The sequence below is a fragment of the Cervus elaphus genome, chromosome 10 (assembly GCF_910594005.1).
Source record: "Cervus elaphus chromosome 10, mCerEla1.1, whole genome shotgun sequence".
NCBI classification, from domain to species: Eukaryota; Metazoa; Chordata; class Mammalia; order Artiodactyla; family Cervidae; genus Cervus; species Cervus elaphus.
In genome coordinates this window covers 53,931,544-53,954,913 of record NC_057824.1, presented here as the reverse complement: position 1 = coordinate 53,954,913, position 23,370 = coordinate 53,931,544, and the positions used below count along the sequence as shown (strand labels likewise).

Genomic DNA, 23,370 nt, shown 5'->3' with positions numbered 1-23,370 from the left:
CTTCTAAGCGAAAACACCGGGTCCTTGCCTTTCGCAGGAAAGGTCACCAGCATCGTCAAGCAAGAGCCCCACTCGGAGAGTAGCCGAGAATGAGAGCTGGAAGGTTCTGTGGGAGCCACGTGCAGACATTGTCTTCCCCGCTCTCTTTTGCTCGCCTGGCTTGGCTGCACGGGAATCCCACGGGAGCCGGGGACAAGGTGATGAGAGGAGGCCAGGTGGGGGCCCGAGGCCTCCGGACGCCTGCGGCGGGGAGCGGGGAGCGGGGAGCGGGGTAAGGTCTGCGGTTTGGTAACGAGAATACGTCAGCGTCGACCTGTGGAGCCCCAGTCGCTCAGCCAGCCAGCCATCCACCCATCCATCTATTGGATTCAACAGTGTTAAGAGCCTTGGACAACAGAAGACCAAGAAAAGAGACTCTGAGAAGGTTCAGGAGAAAAGAAGACAAGGACAAGTGAGGATAAGACACAAGCGACACGCTTAGGGTCGTTCAGAGCAGAGCAGAGGAGGCGCAGAAAGAAACCTGAAGGGATGAAGCTAAGAAAACCTCGCAGATTCGTCGGGAGGAGGGATGAGAGAAAGATGGGAGCAGAGGCTGCTGGAGGAGGAGGAGGAGGGGCCTGGACCGCAGCCGCCGGGCCCTCATCACAGAGCCGAGCTTCAGCGCTGAGGACGCACGCCAGCCAGTCACGGGGCGGGGGCCTGCAGGTCGCCGGGGCTGCTCAGACCGACTTATCTCCAGGGCCCAGAGCCGGTGCTCTGGGCGGGCGGGCTGCATGCAGAGTCAGCACGGGTCTCTCCCTGCGGCGTTTGTCAGACACCCTGAACACCTACTTAGGATTGATGCGGCGATCAACTTAAAATGCATTTCTAGTTGTGGGGCCGGCTGTTTCGTGAAATGTCATGGGGGACAGGTAAAGGCGGTAACACCCCTAAACACATTTCCATGTGTTTGAAAATAAGGCTGCCGACGACTTCAATCAACAGGTTAGCACCTAGAAAAACGCACATCAGGTTTTTCCTATTTGGGCGGAGGGCGGTGGTGTCGGGAGTGGTGGTGGGGTGTTTATGCCTCCAGCTCTCTTAAATCCCCCATCGTCACCCAGGGAGAGCACCCACCGCTGAAATCAGGGAGGACGGCCAGGCCGCAGCAGGCCAGCCGACAGGAGGCTCGAGACTCTGGTCTTCCCCAGCTGCACGGGGCTCCCAGCGGCTCTTTCTAGAAAGGCCTGGGGGCTGGTCGAAAATGCCGGTGCAGGAAGCAGCAGACCAGGCTTTCGTGTAGACCTCAGACTTCCGTGAGCACCCCGAGGTGCGCGAGGTTTGAGGTCAGAACTGTACTTCCTCAGACCTCAGTCCCCTGGGCCGATTTCCGGGCAGCAGAGGAAAGCAAAGTGGGAGGAGGTTTGAGGGCTGGGAGAGAGTGACTCTGCCACTCTCGGCTCAGGGAGCTGGGGGGCTGGGGTTCCATGGGCAGGCCCCCCACAAAGAGGTGGCTCCTGCCCTCCAGAGCTTAAAACACACCGTGCTTGAGGTAGGAGGTGTCATGGACCTCCTCCTCCCAAAGATGGGGGCTGCGGGGCGAAGGCTTGCAGGAATTCTACTCAGGTCAAACAAAAGGAGAGTCAATACAAGTAATCCTAGCACCAAGGGACAAAACCAGCAACTTCTGCTTCCCTATGCTCTAAGGCCGGGTCCCCAGCTCCAGGATCTAATAATGCCTGATGAGCTGAGGTGGAGCTGATGTAATAATAACAAAGAGAAAAAACACACAATAAATGTAATGTACTTGAATCACCCTCCCCTCCCGGGTCTAGGGAAAAACTGTCTTCCACTAAACTGGGCCCTGGTGCCAAAAAGTTTGGGGACTACTATTCTAGAGGAAAGGATGTGGTCCTGGATTCTGCCGTTTTCCGCTGTGTGGCCTCGGGCACATTGCTTAATGTCTCTGAGCCCCCATTTCCTGTTCCGTAAAACTGGACACAGGGCTTCTCAGGTGGCTCAGTGGTAAAGAACCCGCCTGCCAATGCAGGAGACGCAGGTTCCATCCCTGGGTCAGGACAATCCCCTGGAGAAGGAAATGGCAACCCACTCCAGTATCCTTGCCTGGGAAATCCTATGGACAGAGGAGCCTGGAAGGCTACAGTCCATGGGGTCACAGAAGGGTCAGATAAGACTGAGCGACTAAACAACAACAGAACTGGACACAGCAGCTGTGTCTCAGGGCTGCTGCAGCGCACACGGAAGGCATCATCATTATTACTATTTTTAGCTTCACTGGGCAGCATGCGGGATCTTGGCTTCCGGACCAGGGATCGAACTTGCACCCGCCGCATTTGAAGGGTAGTCCTAAGTCCCACATAGGAGGCACTTAATCTCATCAGTCCACACCTTTGCAAGTCCTCGGCAGACCCTGGGTGGAGAGCCACCTCTCCCCTGGCGTCCTGAATAATGACCTCCACACTAGACAGATTTTAGAGGAAACTTGAAAGACCTGTCCTCAGCTCCCATGTACCACGCTGCTTACAACCCTCTGGGCACGGTCATCTACTTCCTCATGTGCCCCCCAAGGGCTAGCAAGGATCTTTCACAAATAGGCGTTTAATATTAATCGAGTGATCGATTTCCGACAGATAAGCTCTGGCTCTCTGGTTATCGTTTCCTCCTTTCAGCAGAAAAGACCTTTCCCTCGCGGGGGTGGGGAGCTTTGCACATGACAGCTGGCTGGCGGGCTCACACGGGTTTCGCTGGGCCTGCAGTTCAGATCTAAGCGCCAATCCATCTTCTAGTCCCAATCAGTCGTGGACTGGAAGTATAGAATATACCTCCCTCCAGCTTCTGGCTTTGGGTCAGAGCCGTCTTGCCAAAAACCATGAAAATGCAGAAAAGCCACAGGTCCCCCATCCTGCCCCAAGAACCCATCAGCTGCCTCCACTCTCCCCAACTCGTCGCATCAGCGTGATGGCGACCCCCGCTTTTTTGCAATGGGCTGCTTCCCTGGGGCCCTCCCAGAGTCTGAAGGACACGCTGCATTTTCAAGGACACCCCATCCTAGCCACCGGGGCGGGAACTTCCCTGGTGGTCCAGCGGCTAAGACTCCACGCTCCCAATGCAGGGCGCCCGGGTTCGATCCCTGGTCAGGGAACTAGACCCCACATGCCACAACTAAGAGTTCGCATGCCCCACCACACTCAATAAATAAATACTAAAAACAAACAAAAGCAAAACACGAGTTAGCCATTGGGGCGCTGGGGTTCCATTGGTGGGATCCTAATTCTCTGAAAATGGACAACCCACCATGGGCCGGCATTTGGGGGGTGGTCAGCCTAACATGTCATGTTCTCAGCGTGGGGGAAACAGGAGGTTTACGGGAAACCTCCCCCCAGCTGACCCTCAGAAGGCGCGTGGCTGGACCAGCTGCGTGACACGGGCTGAGCAGCAGCGGGTGCCCGACACCCAGCGGGTTGGAGGTGGTGTCCAGATCCCAGGAGGGCACAGAATGACTCAGTAACAAAACCCACAGCCAACAGCGAGGGTGGAGCAGGCAGGTCTAGGAAGAGACCGCTGTTGGCCGCACAGCCGGGGACCCTGCCCTCTGTGAGTCCCGCGTGGTGGGTCAATACATAATTTAGACGACTCCAGACCCACTCTAGACTGAGGTCCTGCCTCCCGGCGGGAAAGGAATTATCAAAGTACCAGCAATGGAAAACTGTGCAGGGTACGGCAGCGAGTTTTAGTTTTCAACTGCGCAGGAAAGACAAGAGCCGCGCCTCTCTCTTCAGCGCGTCTGAACGGGACTGAGTTAAGCCACGAACTGCAACCACCACCGTCTCCCAACCCTTCTGGGACCAACGGCCCAGCCTGGGGTGGCTCCAGACACCGGATCTGGCCAATTTCCCCATCCTCCCTGGGCCTCGCGGCAGCATCCCTGTTTACTGGAAACATTTTTAAAAGAATACAGCACTCTCATAGCCACCATTATTACAACAGTGGCGCTTCCATGCGAGGGAAGTGAAATTCGAACCAGATTTTCTATTCCGAAATGCTCTGCCAAAGACATGGCGCGGGAGTAAGTTAGTTAAACGCATGCACTATGCGGGAGCATCCGTGCTATGTTGGGAGTGAAACAGGCTTGTGCGTTCCATTAAGCGTCAGGCTTCAGAGAGGGAGAGATGCTTAGAAAGGGTCTCTCGACTCCAGCTTAACCCCAAAATAAACAGCTCTCTCATGGATGGAGGGGCCCCCCTCCCTGCCTCCCACCTCCGTGCCGCCTCGTTTCAACTAGCTCTCTGCTGTTCCAGTTTCCTTTTCCTTTGGATCATCAAGGCTGGCTGTCATTGACTGCTGGAACGTCAGGAGCAGAGTCACACGGCAGACTTCTCCCACCTGGCCCTCAGAGGGTGGCATGGAGCTGTCCCAGCCATGGGACAGAACTGCCCTGGGGGTGGGCAGGGCCACAGGCCACGTCCTCGCATCTCCCACCTCCCTCTGCCCAGCTCCCTTCCCAGTCCTGGCAGCCTCGAACCCCCACCACCAGTGACGCTTCAAGGGAAGACATCATATACACACAACGGAATACTATGCAGCTGTAAAAAGGAACGAAGCCCCGATCCATGCCACAGCATGGACAAAAACATCGAACGCATCGAACTGAGCAAAGAAGCCACACTCTAAAGGCCACACACCGTGTGATGCAGTCGATACAAAAAGTGCAGAACAGGGGCGACCCACTCAGACAGAAAGCAGGCTGGTGGCGGCCAGGGGCTGTGGCGGGGGGCAGGACGGGGCGGCCGCTGGTGGGCACGGGGCTTTACCTGCGGGTGACGAGCACGGTTTGGAACTAGACAGAGGTGGCGGTGGCACATCGTGAAGGTGCCAAACGCTGCAGAACTGGTCACATTAAAACGGTGGACTCCGTGATGCCCACGTCACCTCGAATCAAAGCAAATCAATGACAACAGCGACGATTTCTCGAGCACACGCAAGGTACCAGGTCGACAGCCCAGATTACCGGAACCCATTAACAGCCCTGCCGAAGGCGTCATCAATTCTGATGAAGAGATAAGGAAGCCGAGGCGGGGGTGGGGGGACACCCGGGCGGGCAGGGGTGTCAGACAGACACATGCTCTTACTCCCCTGGCGTTTCAAACCTCAGGCTCTGGAAGCCTGGGGATCGGAGGAGCAGACGATGAGAACCTCTGTGTCCAGGAAACGGAGAGAGAGGCAGAGGGAGGCGGGTGAGGGTACGAAGAAGAGACGGGGACAGAGAAAAGGGAACAGGAACTCGGAGCTTTATTTAGTAGCCACAGGTGCGGGGTGAGAACAGGACAGAGAAACGAAGCAAGACGTCCGTCAAGGGAGGAGAGTGGGCGGTGGGGGCGCCGGGCCGTGGGGAGGGCTTGGGGGGCCACGCCGGCCTAGCCGGGAAGCACGCCTGGTTCCCGACTCGGCCTCCCAAGTCATCACACGCCTGCTCTGAAGCCTCCCGAGACCGTGGGCACCTGGCCTCCGACTCTGAGCGGTTTCCTGTAATTCGGCTCACCTGTTTTAAAGCCACACGCCAGCTCGAAACATACAAATGCCGAAGACTCACATTTTCCACGTCAGGGGAGTCGGGAAGACAAGGTCGCAAAACACCTCCGAACACGTGGACTTTCCTCCCCAGGAGTGCCACGGCCAGCCTCTCAAGGGACGACTGTGTCAAGGCGTCTCTGATTGAATTTGGCAGGGTTGGAGGCTGGAGGGCGTTTTCTTTTCACTTTCTCTGCTGCCAGGCACCGGCAAACATGAGCCCGTGTTTTTTTTTTTTTTTTTTTCCTGACATTTCATCCTTCCCACACGACTGTGCTGGAAATACCTTGACCAACTGTTTGAAAGGAACAGTGATGGGAATTCGGGAATCTTGATGTTCATAGATCATCTCCAGCCTCTCACCATGTAAGCGAAAGCTTATGAATCAGGTGCAAACCAGAAAGGTTCTTTTTTTTTTTTGGCCTGCGCCGCATGACATAATCACCAATAATTAAGGCAGCCATCAAATCTGCACCCAGACACTGTACATGGGTAAGGACTTGAGAGACAAGTTTTTGTTTTAAATTAATTTATCTATTGGGGCTTCCCAGGCGGCACTAGTGGTAAAGAACCCGCCCGCCAATGCAGGCTATGTAAGAGATACGGGTTCGATCCCTGGGTTGAGAAGGTCCCCTGGAAGAGGGCATAGCAACCCACTCCAGCATTCTTGCCTAGAGCATCCCATGGACAGCAGAGCCTGGTGGGCTACAGTCCAAAAGGTTGCAAAGAGTCATGTAAAACTGAGGCGACTTAGCACGCATGCACATTAATTACTATTTATTTCTGGCCGGGTTTTGGCTGGGTTTTCGTTGCTGTGCACGGGCTGTCTCTGGTTGCAGCAAGCGGGGGCTACTCTGCAGTTGCAGAGCTCAGGCTTCTCATGGCGGAGGCTTCCCCTGCTGGAGAGCGAGGCTCCGAGGGTGCGTGGGCTTCAGTAGCCTGGCTCATGGGCTCGGCTGCCTGCAGCACGTGGAATCTCCCTGGACCAGGGATCGAACTTGTGTTCCCTGCGTTGGCAGGTGGATTCTTAACCTCTGGGCCGCTGAGGAAATCCCTAGGGACACGTCCCACCAGCAGAGCACTGCTGCCTCTGAATCACTGAACGAGCCCAGCCTTGAAGCCGGCTGGGTTTCATCCGCCAGGCGGTGACATTTCTGCATCTCAGGACGTTACCTGCTGCGTGGCGGACACATCCCTCTTCCTCATTTGAAAGGATGCCTCCACGATCCAGCTGACTCCTTCAAACCAGTGTGACCCCCAAAAGTAGACTCCAATCTCTAATAAGCCAAAGACCCCCCGGGGCTGCTGCAAAGCTTTCTTCCACTCCCCTAGGACTCAGCAGATTCCTGAAGCTCTGCATGAGGAAACGGGGAACCTTCGGAGATGCATCCAGGAAGTTCCGTGAGGGCGACACCCCCGGGGGGCCCAGGCCTCCGACTCCCTTGGGATGCCATTCACCCCACATCACACCCTTCCTCTCTGGATCAAAGGTCTCCTGCCAGCTCAGCTCTGCAGTCCCCCTCTCTCATTCCATTTTGCTTGCAGGCAGGGGCTGGACCCTGCTGAGCGGTTGCCCAACGTTCAGTAACAGGCTGGCTTCTCTGCACATGGAATCTTAATGCACCTTGGAGGAACTGATTGAAAGGTGCTCCCCGGGGAGGGCGGGAACCCCAGGGAGGGCAAGGCGGTGGGGCTGTGAGCCGCAGATCAAGGCGAGGCCCCAGCTTCTGGGGACAGATGTTCGCACACTTCCTCTCCACCAGCTGGGCTGCAGGCATCTCCCTCCTTCAACAGGAACACACACCAGGCACCCACCCCCATGCCTCGGCCCTCCGCAGGGTACTCCCTCGGAAGGAGAGGTTTAAAAAAAAAAACACCAGCATGTAAAAACGGAGTTCTGGTCCAAATCGATCATCAGGCATTTATTGAAAGGCTTCTCTGGGCTCTAGTCCACGCTCTGTGCAATCAAAGCTACAGCCTAAAACAGCGGTCCAGCACCCGCTGTCGAGTCTCCTGCTTGTTTAGGAAATTAAGATGAAGCCGTGCACGCTCACGGTTCCGACGGATCGGTGAGGGGGTTAGGGGCTCCACAGCGGCCCCCGCCTGCTCCAGAGGATGCTGCCTGACCGAGGATGTGGGCTCACGAGCTGGGCGCACACCCGTCAGAGCAAGAGGACCGGCCGGTTGGAAAATATACTCACGGGTTTGCAAACCAGCTCAGCCCCAGGTCTGGCCAGCAGAGCTCGGGGGGGGGGTTGTCTCTCCGTGGTCCTCTCCAAATCCCTCTCCTCCAGCGCGGTGACTGCCAGGCCCCCAGGAAATGCTGAGGCTGCAGACAGCAGTGCACCCCCCTCCCCGGAAGCCCACACTCAACACCCCGCTCAGAGGCTGCCTCTATTTTTAGCAGGGGCAGAGGTGGGGGCTGGGGGGCTGCCACACTTCCCTTTTTATTTTTGTTCTGAGCAGCGGCTGTGGGTGACTTTCTGCGGAGGGGGAGGCTGGGAGAGGAGGAGACTGAGGGTCTGCGGGTGGGCGGGGCGCTGCGGAGCAGGAGGGCTGCGTCTGCCATGGTGGGGGGGTGGGCAGCGGGGATGGGGGGGCGGGAGGGGAGGGGAAGGGGCAGTAGCTCAGCCCATCCTTCCTGGGGCCCCTCCAGCTGTGCAGACCTCGCCCGGGAGGCCACGGTCTTGACTGTCAGCTGCGTGGAGGAGGGAGGCTGGCTGATGGGAAGCGCAGGACCCAGAACCTTCCCAGACGGACGATGCTTCCGGGGGCCCCCCGCGGGGCTGCCCAGAGCCAAGCGCCCCACCATGCTCTCTTCTCCTCCCAACATCCTCCTTGGATGCTGACTCAGCTCCTCTGACCACGGTGCCCACCTCTCTCTGTCCAGTCCCGCTGGACAGCCCCCCGCAGGCTGCAGCGGGGCTGGGGACCACCTGACTCCCTGGTAGGCCCTAGAAGTGGACGGGTCAGCAGACTCTCAGGGAGACTGTGAGCAAGGCCGAGGTGACATGTGACAGCCTGCCCTGCAGGCCTAGGAGGATACGAGAGGTCAGCCCGCCCCGCTCCTGGAAGCCGACAGGCCCCCTGTTCCCCCGCCACCAGACAGCAGCTTCTCACGCCAGGCTCCTTGGCCCCACGCCACGCAGAGCCCGGGCCTCCAGCTCAGCCTGATCCCGCTTCCCAGCCTTTCTGCTCCCTTTCCTTGTTACACAACGGCAGGAGGACCAGTCAGCTGCGTGCATCTTAAATGAACGCTCTGAACACAAAGCGCCCGGTCACCGAGACCCCGACCAAGAAGCAGGGCCCCGCGGCCGCCCGAGCAAGGGTGCTCACGGCCTCTTCCGTGCTACTCCCCACCCCCACCCCCACCCCAGAGGCAACACGGCTGTGCTCTCGGTCTTGCCTTTTTCTGGACCTCAGGAAGATACAGCAGCCTGGCCGGCTCTCCAGGGCCTGGCTTGTCCCTCCTTGTCCACTGACGTGTGGGCCATGGTTTATGCATTCACCTGCTGTTGGACATTTGGGTCGTGGCCCCAGGTTAGCCCCGGGGGCATTCCCGTACAAACCTTCATGGGGTGTGTTGTCGTGTCGTTTGAGTAAAGACCGCCAGGTCACAGGGCGGGTGCACCCTGAACTCTGTAAGGAGCCCCCACCCCGTTTCCCAATGTGGCCCTATCACCCTGCCCCCGACCCCCCTGCCAGCGCTGGCCCTTAGATTTGCTGATCTCGGACCCCGACCGGCTGAGTAAAGACCCCATTCTCTCACCCTGCACACCCCACACTTCCCACCTCACATGCCCTCCCAGTCTCCCTCTACCGGGACCATTCATTCTTCTATGCCTCCCAGGTGGACTGGGCTGAACAGCGACCCCCAAACCCATGTCTGCCTGGAAACTCAAAAATGTGACTTTTTATGGAAACAGGGTCTTTGCAGATATAGCTAAATGAAGACGAGGTCCTCTTGGAATAGGGGGCTTTACATCATGAGAAACGCTGGCTGGATGAACCACAAGCTGGAATCAAGATTGCTGGGAGAAGTATCAATAACCTCAGATATGCAGATAACACCACCCTTATGGCAGAAAGTGAAGAAGAACTAAAGAGTTTCTTGATGAAAGTGAAAGAGGAGAGTGAAAAAGTTGGCTTAAAGCTTAACATTCAGAAAACTAAGATCATGGTATCAAGTCCCATCACTACATGGCGAATAGATGGGGAAACAGTGGAAACAGTGGCTGACTTTAATTTTGGGGGTTCCAAAATCACTGCAAATGGTGACTGCAGCCATGAAATTAAAAGACGCTTACTCCTTGGAAGGAAAGTTATGACCAACCTAGATAGCATATTAAAAACCAGAGACATTACTTTGCTGACAAAGGTCCGTCTGGTCAAGGCTCTGGTTTTCCCAGTGGTCATGTATGGATGTGAGAGTTGGACTGTGAAGAAAGCTGACTGCCAAAAAATTGATGCTTTAGAACTGTGGTGTTGGAGAAGACTCTTGAGAGTCCCTTGGACTGCAAGGAGATCCAACCAGTCCATCCTAAAGGAGGTCAGTCCTGGGTTTTCATTGGAAGGACTGATGTTGAAGCTGAAACTCCAATACTTTGGCCACCTGATGTGAAGAGCTGACTCATCTGAAAAGACCCTGATGCTGGGAAATATCGAGGGCAGGAGGAGAAGGGGACGACAGAGGATGAGATGGTTGGATGGCATCACTGACTCAATGGACATGAGTTTGGGTAAACTCCGGGTGTTGGTGATGGACAGGGAGGCCTGGCGTGCTGCAGTCCATGGGGTTGCAAAGAGTCGGACATGACTGAGTGACTGAACTGAACTAAGCTGAGACCCAACGACACACGCAGAGACAGAGGGAAGACGGCTATGTGACAGTGGACGCAGAGACAAAGTGATGAGGCCTCGAGCCATGGAACACCTGGAGCCACCAGAAACTCAAAGGAAGGAAGGGTCCTCCCTGGAGGGAGCATGGGCCTGCCTTGATTTCACACTTGTGACCTCTATGATTGAGCGAGAACATTGTTTCTTTCGTCTTAAGCCATCCTGACTGTGGGAATCTGTTACTCAGCTTCAGGACACAAACACACCCGAAAGCATCTCGAATTGTGTCTGCTAGTCAAACTCCTACCTGACCTCAAGGCCCGCCCTCATCAACGCCTCCTCCTACAGGAAGCTCTCCCTGATTGCTGTCACCTCATGTATCTCCTCCCCACTAGGCACCTCCAGACAGGACCCCCACAGTGGCTACTGGCAGGATGCTGTGGACACCACTGACCACCTGGGTGACCCTGGGCAGGTCAGGGGCCAGCAGGACACAGATGCGATAAAGCTGGGTTTGGGGAGAGTGTGGTTAATGGATAATCTGCAAAGCTGTGGCAGGGAGGTCAGTGCAGACTGACCGGGAAGAGGGCAGTCTCCTGGGCTGCACCACCACAGTTCCCGTGGAACTGAAGCGGTGGGTGCGTGGGGGGGTGGGCTCTGCAAACCTCAAGGCGGCCCCCAGCGAGGGGCCGGATGACGAATCGCCTGACCTTTGCCCTCCCTGTGTTCTCCCAGTGGTCAGACTGAAGGAGAGGCCAAAGGTCAGGGAGCCACAGACAGGCTTCTCCGGGTCAGGCTCGGGGCACAGCAGTGGGGGTGAGTCTGCAGGGCAGACGGGGGCCTTTCGGCCTCTTTCCCGAGTCCTGGGTGTCTCCTCTGTCACGTGGGGACAGCACGGAGCTTGCAGGGGAGCACGCGGGCGCGGAGACGCTTGGAAGAAGGGAAGCCGGCCGGAGGGTGCCGGGGCCTGGGAGCCGTGTGGTCTGCGGCGGGCACGCCCTGCCGGGACAGGCCAGCCTTCCTCCTGAGGACAGAGCTTCGCCGGTCTCCGGGCGTCCGCGCACGTCTCAGGTGCTGATGGCCTAACTGCCGCCTTGAACTGAGGAGGAGGACGTAGACGGGGCAGGGCACCGGCTTCAGGCGGCTCTCTTGGAGACACTGGGCGCTTATTCCTCCCTGTTCCCAGTCCTCCTGCAGGAACACGCGGAGGGAAGCCCCGCTTCCCCGCACCTCCTGTCCTCCTCCCGGCAGTCCTGATGCTGTTCTTCCAGGAAACCGAGGCTCAGAGAAGCCGCAGGCTTTGCCTGAGGTCACGTGGGGTCTCGGTCCGCTTAGAGGCTGAGTGCCCACATACCACTGTCCAGGCAGCTCAAACAATGGGCGTCGATCTCCCCAGCTCCGGGAGCCGCGATCAGGGTGCTGGCGGGTGGGTGTCTGGTGAGGCCTCCCCTGGTTCACAGGCGTCGCCCTCTCGCTCTGTCCTCACGGCTCCTTGGTGTGAGCTCAGGGAGGGCAGGGGCTCTGCGGTCTCTTCTTCCTCCAAGATCACTAAGCCCATCACGAGGCCTCCACCCAGGACCCTGTCTAACCCCATCTCACCCGAAGGCCGTACCTCCCGCCATGGGTTCAGCACGCAGCCGTGAGAAGCGGCGGGCCATGCTGGCGGTTTGGTTCCTCGCGGGGTCGGGGGGGGGGCCCCTCGTCACCTGCTGCGCCATGAGCATCGCCACGACGCTGTCAGCGGAGAGACGACTCCCCAAGCCAATCGATGGCAGGGAAGTGCAGCGTGAAGGTGCAATCTTCATGGTCAGAGCACACGGTAATGGGGTTTCGGGGCTGGCAGGGGGCCTGGGTGCCATTTCAGCCACGGGCGCGGCCACGCACCGGCGAGGGAGAGCAGGGGCCGCAGTGAGCCGAGGCACTCACCGAATTACAACATCCCCGCCCGCCCGGGACCTGCTGGGCCCTCCTTCTGAGTTTCCTCCTGCCCTTCACAGCACCTGCCCGGGAGACCAGGGCACTCAGCCCTCCGTGTAGCAGAAGAGGATCTGTTGCAGGAGAAGGTGTTGAACGCTGGGTCCGGGACCCCCACCAGGGTGGGGGCAAGCAGGGGCTGACCATGGTCGTCTCCCCCCTGCACACTTGATCTCTCATCACCCCACCTCTCCTCTCTGCTCCCCTCGCCTCCGAGAAGCGGACGCTTCCAGGCTCAGGCAACAGGCAGCAAGGACGATGCAGCCGGAAGCCGCCCCGTCATGGGAGGATTTCAGGGCAGAGGACGTCCGCCCATGTTCCAGGCTGGGAAGCCCTCAAGTCCCTTCTGAATTCTGAAACACGCCCCATCGGAGAGACCAAATACGGATCGCAGAAGTTTTTTTTTTTCCACGGCTTGGTGAGGAGATCCCCATGGGGCTTGTCAAGGGTCCACAAGAGGGATGAAGCCAACATCCAAGGAGCAGAATTCTCCCAGGAGGAGGGGCTACTTGAGGCCGAGGTGGAAAGGGAGCCCCAGGAACCCTCGGAGGAGCAGCGGGACCCAAGTCACACGAGAGGAAGTGGCGTCGAGAGCCTCCTGTGCCCACGTCCCGGGAGGCGCGCATCTGAGCCCGCGGGCAGGACTGACCGTTCCAGAACAGCCAGGAGGAGACGGAGCCAAAACAGCCGGTTCTGCGATGCGAACAGCTCCGCGGGCGCTTGGTGACCCCGGAGACGAAACACAGCCCACGGCCGGGTGAGGGGGGTGGGTGGTGGCTTTGGTGTAGGGACCCCCGCCCAGAGCCCTGTCTGTCCCGCCGGCCAACCCACCGAGGTCCAGTTCCGCCCAAGGACTGGGGTGGGCCTCCTCCCCGCGCTGTCTGCTTATTTATCTCTGCCTTGAAACCACAACTCTCAACGGCACAGGCCCTTCGCTGCTGACTCAGTTGTCAGAGTCAAGACTCATAAAATCCTACTTCAAAAAGGTCCAATGACTTTATTTTCTGACCATAAATATGAAGTTCAATTAGCAGTTTGCTGCTAATGAAGTCGCCGTGGAAGCAGAGAGGGGAAGAGAGCAGCCCGCGCACAACAGAACCGGCTCCTGCTCCCTCTGGCTCCTCCCTCATCCCCGCGGGGCCGGAGCAGGGAGGACGCCTCGGCCGGGAAGGCCGGGACGGGGGCCAGGCGCTCTCTCGGGCAGAGGACTGGATGCGGCCCTGGCTGGGATGCCCCTCCTTGGGTCGGTGGGAAGTTCCCGGGCATGCTGGCCCTGTCAGAGGCCTGGTTCTGTCTCCCAGCAGAGGGAAGGGGCTGGGAAGAAAACGGGGTCTCTGTCCAGAAGCGGAAGGAGAAACCACTAGAGCCTAGAAGGAGCCCAGTTCCTCTCCTTGACTCCAGACATCGCTGGGTGAAAGGCTTTGTGGGGCCCACACTTCACAAGACACGCCAGACCCAACACCCACCCCGTTCCTCCAACTACCCCATCTCAGTTCCTCTATAAATAGGAACTCATAAATAATCTATAAACAGCTTCGTCTATAAAATAAGAATCGTAATGCCCACAGCTGGCAGAGCTATAGTGATGACTAAACACATTTCTAAAGAGCCTGCCTGGAGCAGAGCAGATGCTCGGTTAACAGGGGCCTTCTTCATCACCCTCCATGTATGAGCTTAGTACTTAAACCCAAAGTCCAGAACTTACTGACGTCTTAAGCCCTATTAACCAGAAACGGACTATTCCACACGTTATCCAAGAAGCCGAGGTTAAGATGTGATTGCTAGTTTCCTAAACATGACGGGGAAACAAAACCCAGTCCCTGTGGTCGCTGGTGAAATAAAGCCAACACCAGCTTAGGTGTGCTCTGCATCTGTGTCTAAATCCAGGCGTGTGTGGATGGTGTGACACGTGTCCTTTACACGTGGAGAGCCCCCCTGCCATGCGCACACTCCATGTGTACACAGGGGAGCAGGCACACAGACTCCCCAAACATGAGTATCCGTTAGACGTGAGGAAGGGCCACATCCTGTCCTGACAGAGCCCGCAGCATCCAGCTTCAGACAGTCTGTGCTCCAGGCACACAAGATCATACTCAAGAGAAACGTTTATGGCAGAAGGTAAGAGAGTCTGAGCGTTGCTTTCTTGCTAACTTAAAAAACCCAAACTATTTATTTCTGACCGTGCTGTGTCTTTGTTGCTTCGCGGGCTTTTCCTCCAGTGGCAGAGAGTGGGGACTGCTCGCTAGTTTGGGGGGGGCTTCTCATTGAGGTGGCTTCTCATGTTGGGGAGCACAGGCTCTAGGGTGCACGGGCTTTAGTAGTTACAGCTGCTGGGCTCAAACTATGAAGAATCTGCCTGCAGTGCAGGAGGCCTGGGTTTGATTCCCGGGTCAGGAAGATCCCCTGGAGAAGGAAATGGCAGCCCACTCCGGTATTCCTGCCTGCAGAATCCCGTGGACAGAGGAGCGGGAGGGCTACAGCCCTGGGGTCGCAGAGTCGGGCACGACCACATGACTGACACCTGTAACCCTGGGCTCCAGAGGACAGGCTCAGTGGTTGCGATGCAGGGGTTTAGTTACCACGCAACACGTGGAAGCCTCCCTCGAACGCACATGTCCTGCACTGGCAGGCGGGATTCTTTACCACTGAGCCACCAGGAAAGCCCTTCTTTTTTTTTTTCCCCCAAATTAAAGGTTATTGCCATCCTGCTGGCCTTCGGGCTCCTGGACAAGAAGGAAGGGCAAGTGTGGCTCCTTACGGCTCTCCGGGGAATTCTCCTGGGGTCACAGCTGAGATTTCAGGTCTGCTGGAGCCTGGCGTCCCTCAGGTATAACTGCTAGCCCCAACAGGTACAAGAAGCGTCAGGGTGAAATAGTACAGGTAAGCTACGTTTATGTAAGTCAGATCCTCTTCTCTCCATCTACGAGTCTGACACTGAGGTCTCCCCTGGGCCACAAGCAACAGCTGACTCCCCAGGAGGAGCTGCTCTGGCTTACATGGTCCTCACCAGCCGGAGGGCTGTCTGTGGCCCTCAGCCTCAGCACCATCCGGAGCTGGTCGGACCTGCAGCATTTCAGGCCTCACCTTGGACCTCCTCAGGCCGAGCGTGCATTTGAACAGGCTCTCCACACACGGAGAAGTACGACTCTAGTTCTTCACGAGACACCGGTTGTTGACCTACCTGTCCGCCCCATCTAAACTCCTAGAACCTTCTAGACACATGCTGGTCTCTTTGGCTCACACCCTGCCTGGACTTTTTGGCTCAAGACACTCAAGATCCTTTGGGGTAACCGAGCCCCAAGTTGGACCAGGTCTTTATACGACAGCCCTCTGTGGCCCTCACTTCGTTTTGGCCTGGCTAGTGCATCCTGGATGCTCGGACACGCCGACACCTCAGTGGTGCATTGACTCTGCTTCTGACTGATGGCTCCACCTGGAAGCAACTGCCAGGACTTGAGGCTTGGAGGCTCTGCTGACCGTCACCTAGCTCTGCTTACAATGGTCATCTTCCAATCTCTTAAATAGGCTAAGGAAGAACACGGTTTACTTGCAGCTAGTCCTTTTTATAAAATGAAGGCTTCTGCAAAGTAAAAATTACGCCCCACAGTTATTTCCTATAAAAATCTAATATTTCATACAACAAGAATTCAGGGTGTACTCGAGGTCTTATTTGGGGACAGAATGCCCAATGGATGCTAGTTACAACAATGGATCCTTCATCGCCAGTCTTTCACCATTGCCTCTCATCTGGCCTGGTGAATTCAGATCAGTTGTGAGGTTTGTGGAAAGTAATATGCCATGAACAACAGTGAAAATGCTGAATAACTATAAAATGGAGAAGTGGTTTGCAACAACTGTTTGTAGACACTGAACATCAGGAGGCTCAGTATAAGCCTGGTGGAAGGCAAACTGACTGGGTAAGCCTCGACTGACTGAGCACCGAAGAATGGACGCTTTCAAACTGTGGTGCTGCAGAAGGCTCCTGAGAGTCCCCTGGGCTGCAAGGAGATCCAACCAGTCCATCCTAAAGGAAATCAGCCCTGAATATTCCTTGGAAGGACTGATGTTGAAGCTGAAGCTCCAATACTTTGGCCACCTGATGCGAACAACTGACTCATTGGAGAAGCCCCTGATGCTGGGAAAGATTGAAAGCAGGAGGAGAAGGGGACGACAGAGGATGAGACGGTTGGATGGCATCACCGGCTCGATGGACATGAGTTTGAGCAAGCTCCGGGAGATAGCGGAGCACAGAGTAGTCTGGTGTGCTGTAGTCCATGGGGTCGCAGAGAGTCCAACGGAGCCACTGAACGAAACAAGCCTCATGGGCACTGGCTTTTGGTCTGGATGCACTTTACATACCATGGGGCAGAGAGGCGGAGCCCAAACTGAGGCGACGGACAGGGACAGGGCTGCAGGGTTTGCAGCCCGGGAGGAGGGCCGCAGGGGAGGGAAGCCCGAGAGAACGAGCGGGCTGAGGACGGAACCGCACGGCACACGCGGGACGCTGCAAGCTGAGCCGGGAACGAGCACTACGGGGCCGTGAAACGGAGCGATTCAGGGGACACACAGACAGACGAAGGCTCGGGCTCCCATCAGCCAGGCCGGGAGGGCCTCACCGAGTCCCCCGAAAGTTCAGAGACCAAGAAGGTCACACCTGAAGAGCAGGGCTGCTCCAACTCCAGAATGAGGACCAGTCCACACGTAACTAGCAAACATACACCAGCATATGCAGAAGAGAGAGCCAGTGGGAGTCTGCTCCATGAAGCAGGGAGGTCAAAGCCAGTGCTCCGAGACGACCTAGAAGGGTGGGACTGGGTGGGATGTGGGAAGGAGGTCTGGCGGTGGGACTGGGTGGGATGTGTACACCTGTCGCTGACTCACACTGCTTATGGCAGAAACCAGTACAACACTGCAAAGCAATTACCCCCCAAATAAATGAATGAATGCTAAAAAGTAAAGTTCAAAAGAATCAAACCTATTCACGCACAAATTAACCATCTGCCAGATAAACACTCATCACAACTTATAAACAACAAAATCCAGAAACTTGGCACCCACAGTGACCAGAACTCAATAAAAAAAAAATGTTTACTAGATGCATGTGTAAGTGGACAAGGAGAAAAACCAGTCAATAGAAACAGACCCAGAAATTACAGAAATGTTGGAATTTGCATACAAACATTTTGAAAGAGCTATTATTGTAAGTATGCCAAAGACAAAGGAAATAGGAACAGGAGAAGGGAAAAGACATGAAACAAGAAATAACCAAATGAAAACCCTAGACCTAAAATCTAGAGCATACAAATTACAAATTCAATACATGGGCTTAACTGACACGTGGACACTACAGAAGAAAAAGATCAGTGAACTTGAAGAAAGGGCAATAGAAACTATACACCCAAGGCATGGAGATGGAAAAAGGTGCAAAAGGATGAACAGAAAATCAGTGAATTGTGGAATAACATCAAGTGGTCTATCATTCATGAGATTAGAGTCCTAGAAGGAGAGGAGAAAAGAGAAAATGTGGAAGAAAAATCCCTTTAACTTCCCCCCCCCAAATTTAATGAAAAATATCAATCCACAGATCTAAGAAATTCAACAAACTCTAAGCAAAATAAACATGAAAATATACACAAGTATATCTTAAACTGCTGAAAATAAAATATAAAAAGAAACCTTAAAAGCATACAGCAAAAAAAAAAAAAAAAAAAGAATACACTACATAAAATGAATTAGTGATAAAAATATTGGTCACTCAAAAAACAATGCAAAGAAGATACGGAACCATATCTTTAAAGCCATGAAACAAAAGGGCAACTTGGAATTCTTGACCCAGTGGATATCTTTCAAAAATAAGATGACACAAAGGCTCTTTGAGAAATCAGAGGCTGAAGAAAATCCATCATGAGCAGACCTGCAGTGTAAGGAATGTTAAATGATATTTTCCAGACTGAAGAAGTACGATGCCGGACAGAAACGAGGATCTGCATGAAGAACTGAAGAGAGCCAACATGGTAAACGTGTGAGTTAAGATAAAATTTCTTCCATTTGCGATTTCTTTAAAAAATAATTAGTGGCTTCATAGAGAACGGACTTGTGGACACAGCGGGGGAAGGAGAGGGAAGGAAGAATCGAGAGACTAGCATTGGCTTGTCTCTTTACACACCACCACGCGTAAGAGAAAGAGCTAGCGGGAAGCTGCTACGTAACACAGGGAGCCCAGCCCGGCGCTCTAACGGGGTGGGACGGTGGGTGGAGGGAGGCCCAAGAGGGAGGGGATATATATATATTATATTCTGATATATGATATATATATAATTATGACTGATTCATGCTGTTGTAAGCAGAAACCAACATAACACCGTAAAGCAATGATCCTCCAATTAAAAAATTTTAAAAAATACAGGCAACCAGGAGGGAAAGCCTTCAAAAATTAATTAGTGGCTTAAAGCAAAACTCACAACATTCTAATGTGCAATTTATAACATGCGTGTGTGTGATAAGTCGCTTCAGTAGTATCCAACTTGGCAACCCTATGGACTGTAGCCCGCCAGGCTCCTCTGTCCATGGGATTCTTCAGGCAAGAATACTGGAGTGGGTTGCCATTTCCTCCTCCAGGGGATCTTCCTGGCTCAGGGACGGAACCCTCATCTCTTGTATCTCCTGCACTGATAGTGAAGTGAAATTGCTCAGTCGTGTCTGACTGTGATCCCATGGATCACAGGGACCTCCCAGGTTCCTCTGTCTGTGGAATTTTCCAGGCAAGAGTACTAGAATTCTCCAAATCAGGAAAGGAGTACATCAAGGCTGTATATTGTCGCCCTGCTTATTTAACTTATATGCAGAGTACATCATGCAAAATGCCAGACTGGATGAAGTACAAGCTGGAATCAAGATTGCCAGGAGAAATATCAATAACTTCTGATACACAGATGATACCACCCTTATGGCAGAAAGTGAAGAAGAACTAAAGAGTTTCTTGATGAAAGTGAAAGAGGAGAGTGAAAAAGTTGGCTTAAAACTCAACATTCAGGAAACTAAGATCATGGCATCTGGTCCCATCACTTCATGGCAAATAGATGGGGAAACAATGGAAACAGTGACAGACTTTATTTTTGGGGGCTCCAAAATCACTGCAGATGGTGACTGAAGCCATGAAATTAAAAGATGCTTGCTCCTTGGAAGAAAAACTATGACCAACCTAGACAGCATATTAAAAAGCAGAGACATTACTTTGCTGACAAAGATCTGTCTAATCTAAGCTATGGTTTTCCCAGTAGTCATGTATGGATGTGAGAGTTGGACTATAAAGAAAGCTGAGTGCTGAAGAATTGATGCTTTTGAACTGTCGTGTTGGAGAAGACTCTTGAGAGTCCCTTGGACTGTAAGGAGATCCAACCAGTCCATCCTAAAGGAAATCAGTCCTGGGTGTTCATTGGAGGGACTGATGTTGAAGCTGAAACTCCAATACTTTGGCCACCTCATGCGAAGAGCTGACTCATTGGAAAAGACCCTGATGCTGGGAAAGACTGAAGGCAGGAGGAGAAGGGGACAACAGGATGAGATGGTTGGATGGCATCACTGACTTAATGGAGATGAGTCTGAGTAAACTCTGGCAGTTGGTGATGGACAGGGAGGCCTGGCGTGCTGCAATCCATGGGGTCACAAAGAGCTGGGCACGACTGAGCGACGGGACTGAACTGAAGGCTCCTACGTCTGTGGACTTTTCCAGGCAAGAGTACTAGACTGGGCTGCCAGAGGTTTCTTTCCCACTAGCGCCTCCTGGGACACTCACTCTGACCACGCAGCCGCCATGCTGTGAGGGGTGGAAGCAGCCGGGAGAGGCCCCCATGCCCAGGAAGAGAGGGTCCCAGCCGTCAGACCCAGATCCCCGCCCATGGCCATGGAGTGAGCCGTCTTGGTCCCCCAAGCTGATGGCACATAGAGCAGGCACATGGGCTCAGCATCCAGCTAAGCTCAGCCCAACATGCAGACTCGGGAGCGAAACAAATGGTTTCAAGTGGTTTAAAGCCGTTCCATTTTGGAGTGGTTTTTATGCAACAACACTTAACCAGAACACCAACTCAGTGGCCTTGGGCAGATGCTTCCCGTCTCCAGACCTCAGAGTCCTCAGGGCCAAAGACAGCAGGATTCAAAGCCTTCCAATGTACCTTCCAGCTCAGTCAACACATTCTTTGAATGCAAACAATCTTTTTCTCGGTTGGATCATAAAACGGAACATCTTTTTCTCCAATTCACTAAAAACTCCCTTGTATTAATATGTACCAGAACACTGTGGCAGGGCTTCTCACGTGTTCATGTCTAACTGTCTCGCCGGGAGATCTCATGAAGGCAGAGCCTAAAACAGGTGGCCAGAGGTGTGCCCTGGGAATCTGCATTTTTCATGCCGCGCTGGACCACTGACAGCGTTTTGAGTGGCAAGGCCCTTGTCCTTCTGTCACCAGCAGCTGCCATCAGCCACGGTCCTAAACACGCAAAGGCAGTATCTGGTTTAATCCCCGTGACGGTGCCCTGAGGAAGATTTCAGAATCATTTGCAGCTGACAGACAGGAGACCCAGCGCCTGGAGAGGGCAAGTGACTTGTCTGAGGTCACAGTGAGCGAGTGGCCTGGCCAGGGTCTGACTCGAGATCAGCCCACAGACGCACATTCCCCCGGCTGCCCTCTTTTAACCACAGGGTGACATGAGATTAACCATTTTGGGGGGGGGGGTTAATCTCCCCGCTTTGTGCCTGCAGCTAGCCAGCTGGGATGAAAATCTATCACGGAAGGGCAGGAGTGGGGACGCGGGAACACATCAAGAATAACAAAACAGAGTTAACAAAGATAGAGGTGACTTCTTCAGGTTTCCTATCCCCAGCCGTGATTAATTTACAGCTTTTTACATGCTAATGTTTTCCTGCCTTCTGCCAGTAATAAATAACCAATATGCTTTAATACCTAGTTATTATTCATCCCTTTCAGATATTTGGATTTTGATTCTTCGCTGCAGTTCAATCACATTGAATTTCTTTAGCCAGGACAGCTCCATTAAGAATCCTCTCCAAGGACACCCCGGCAGGGCGCTGACAGTAATGGATAATGGGTGACAAGGCAGAGTGGGGAACAGAGACAGGAAATATTAGCAGCTGTGGGGAGAACAGGGGGAAACTGTAATAAAAAACACCACCAAACTACACTTAAGTAACATTAGGGTTGTGACACAGGCCCATAAAACCAAGACACTTACAGTTAACGGCGGACACGCCATTCGTAACGTGCCTGCCTTTGACGGTTTCTGCAACAGAAGCGTGGGTTCCTTTCATCACCGTCCTGACACGGAGACTCCCCTCTTACACTGGAGTGAGGTGTCAAGGGCTCCACATCCCTCACTGGGGGTATTTTAAGAAAGCTCCTTGGAGATATCTCCGTCTACACGTCCTCAAAGCGTTTTTCAAGCAACAAAGACCAATCTCGACCAGCCAAGGTGGGCTAAAAGAATCATGTCCTGCTGAAGGAGCTGTCCTTTGTCCGAGGACCCCAGAACCCTCTGGCCAGCCTGTCCTTTGTCAACACCCAGCAACTCAGGTCCTTCTGGGCTCGCTGAGGACCAGAAGCGACAAGCTCTGTCCTGCCCGGGGGCCACTTTAGGAAGGCGAGCGTCACCCCTCTGGTCACTGGTGCGGCCACCTCGGCCTTCATCTGCCGTTCCTCTGCCTTTTCAGGCCTGCCCACCTCCTTCATTACAGGAACCACCGGGATCTTTCCTGAACAAGGAGCTGGTCCCCCAGGGGCTATGGCTCGTAACTTTCTGGAATTCATACGGTGTCTGGAGCCACTTCCAGAATAATGTTTTTAAACACATGAAATAACATACAGAGAATTACAAGCTATAGTGAAATAGAATTATCAAATATTTTAAAAACTGTGATTTTCTAATATGTGTGCCTTCTTATTGATGCCCTGAGTTTGAGATAGGGGGAGGCCAACGAGATTCTGAGGTATCTGCAAAAACCGTAACGGGATATGAAAATATCGGGTCGGCCAAAAAGTTCGTTTTGAGTTTTCGATAACGTGTGATGGAAACACTCGAACGAACTTTTTGGCCAATCCAGTATTTGTGATTTCCATTGGTGACAAGGTTAAAAGTGCTGTCTCCGATATTGCGATGGCCTGTCCCCTGAATTCATCACTGAAGGAAATGGCACATTTCCATTCGAGAAACTAACGATGTAATTTTGCTGGGGTGGGTGGTGGTGGCCTGGGCTCCAGGGTAAGAAGCCTCACCCCCGGGTCCCACTCCTCGCATCGCCTTGTAAGCACCCACAGAACCCCCTGACTTCCCTGAAGGAGCCCAAAGGTCAGGAGCCCCGCCTGTCTTATTCGAAGCAGCAACGTGATGTCTGGCAAAGCGCCTGGCATATTTGCATACACAGGAGAAATACGGGATGAATAAGTGACTCGGGTGCAACTTTGCATCTGCAAACAGATCCCTGGATGGCCCTGCGAGAAAGGTGGTGAATCCTGGCTTTTCCCGTTTGCTCTGTGACGATTCACTTACTCAACATAAAATCTGTTTGTTTATATTGAGCTTTCATTCATACGCCATCAGTTGAGTTCAGTCGCTCAGTTGTGCCCGACTCTTTGCGACCCCATGGACTGCAGCATGCCAGGCCTCCCTGTCCATCACCAACTCCTGGAGTTTGCTCAAATTCATGTCCATCGAGTCAGTGATGCCATCCAACCACGTCCTCCTCTGTTGTCCCCATTACACCATAAAAGTCACCATTTCAAGAGTACAATTCAAAAAAAAAAAAAAAAAGAGTACAATTCAATGCGTTTCCACATACGCATGAGACTGTGTGACCACCACTACCATCTAATTCCAGATCATCTGCATCACCCCCAAAGGAAATCCCACACCCTCTAGCAGTCACTCCCCAGCCCCTCCCTCCCCCAGCCCCTGGCAACTACTGCTTTGCCTCTTGTCTCT

The 23,370-nt window shown here is 54.1% G+C and overlaps 1 protein-coding gene across 4 annotated transcripts in view; it reads right to left on the bottom strand.

The window, feature by feature from the left end:
• The window catches only part of CARD11 (caspase recruitment domain family member 11), a 103,231-nt gene that overhangs the window by 48,383 nt on the left and 31,478 nt on the right, over positions 1-23,370 (bottom strand). The window contains exon 1 of one of the 4 annotated variants that reach the window (XM_043915395.1): positions 7,770-7,933. The exons of 2 other annotated variants lie outside the window; for them this stretch is intronic. The gene's annotated coding sequence lies outside the window, so the exon portion shown is untranslated. Of the gene's footprint in view, positions 1-5,590; positions 6,091-7,769; positions 7,934-23,370 lie in introns of those variants that run through there. One more of the 4 variants, XM_043915396.1, reaches the window with a different exon arrangement.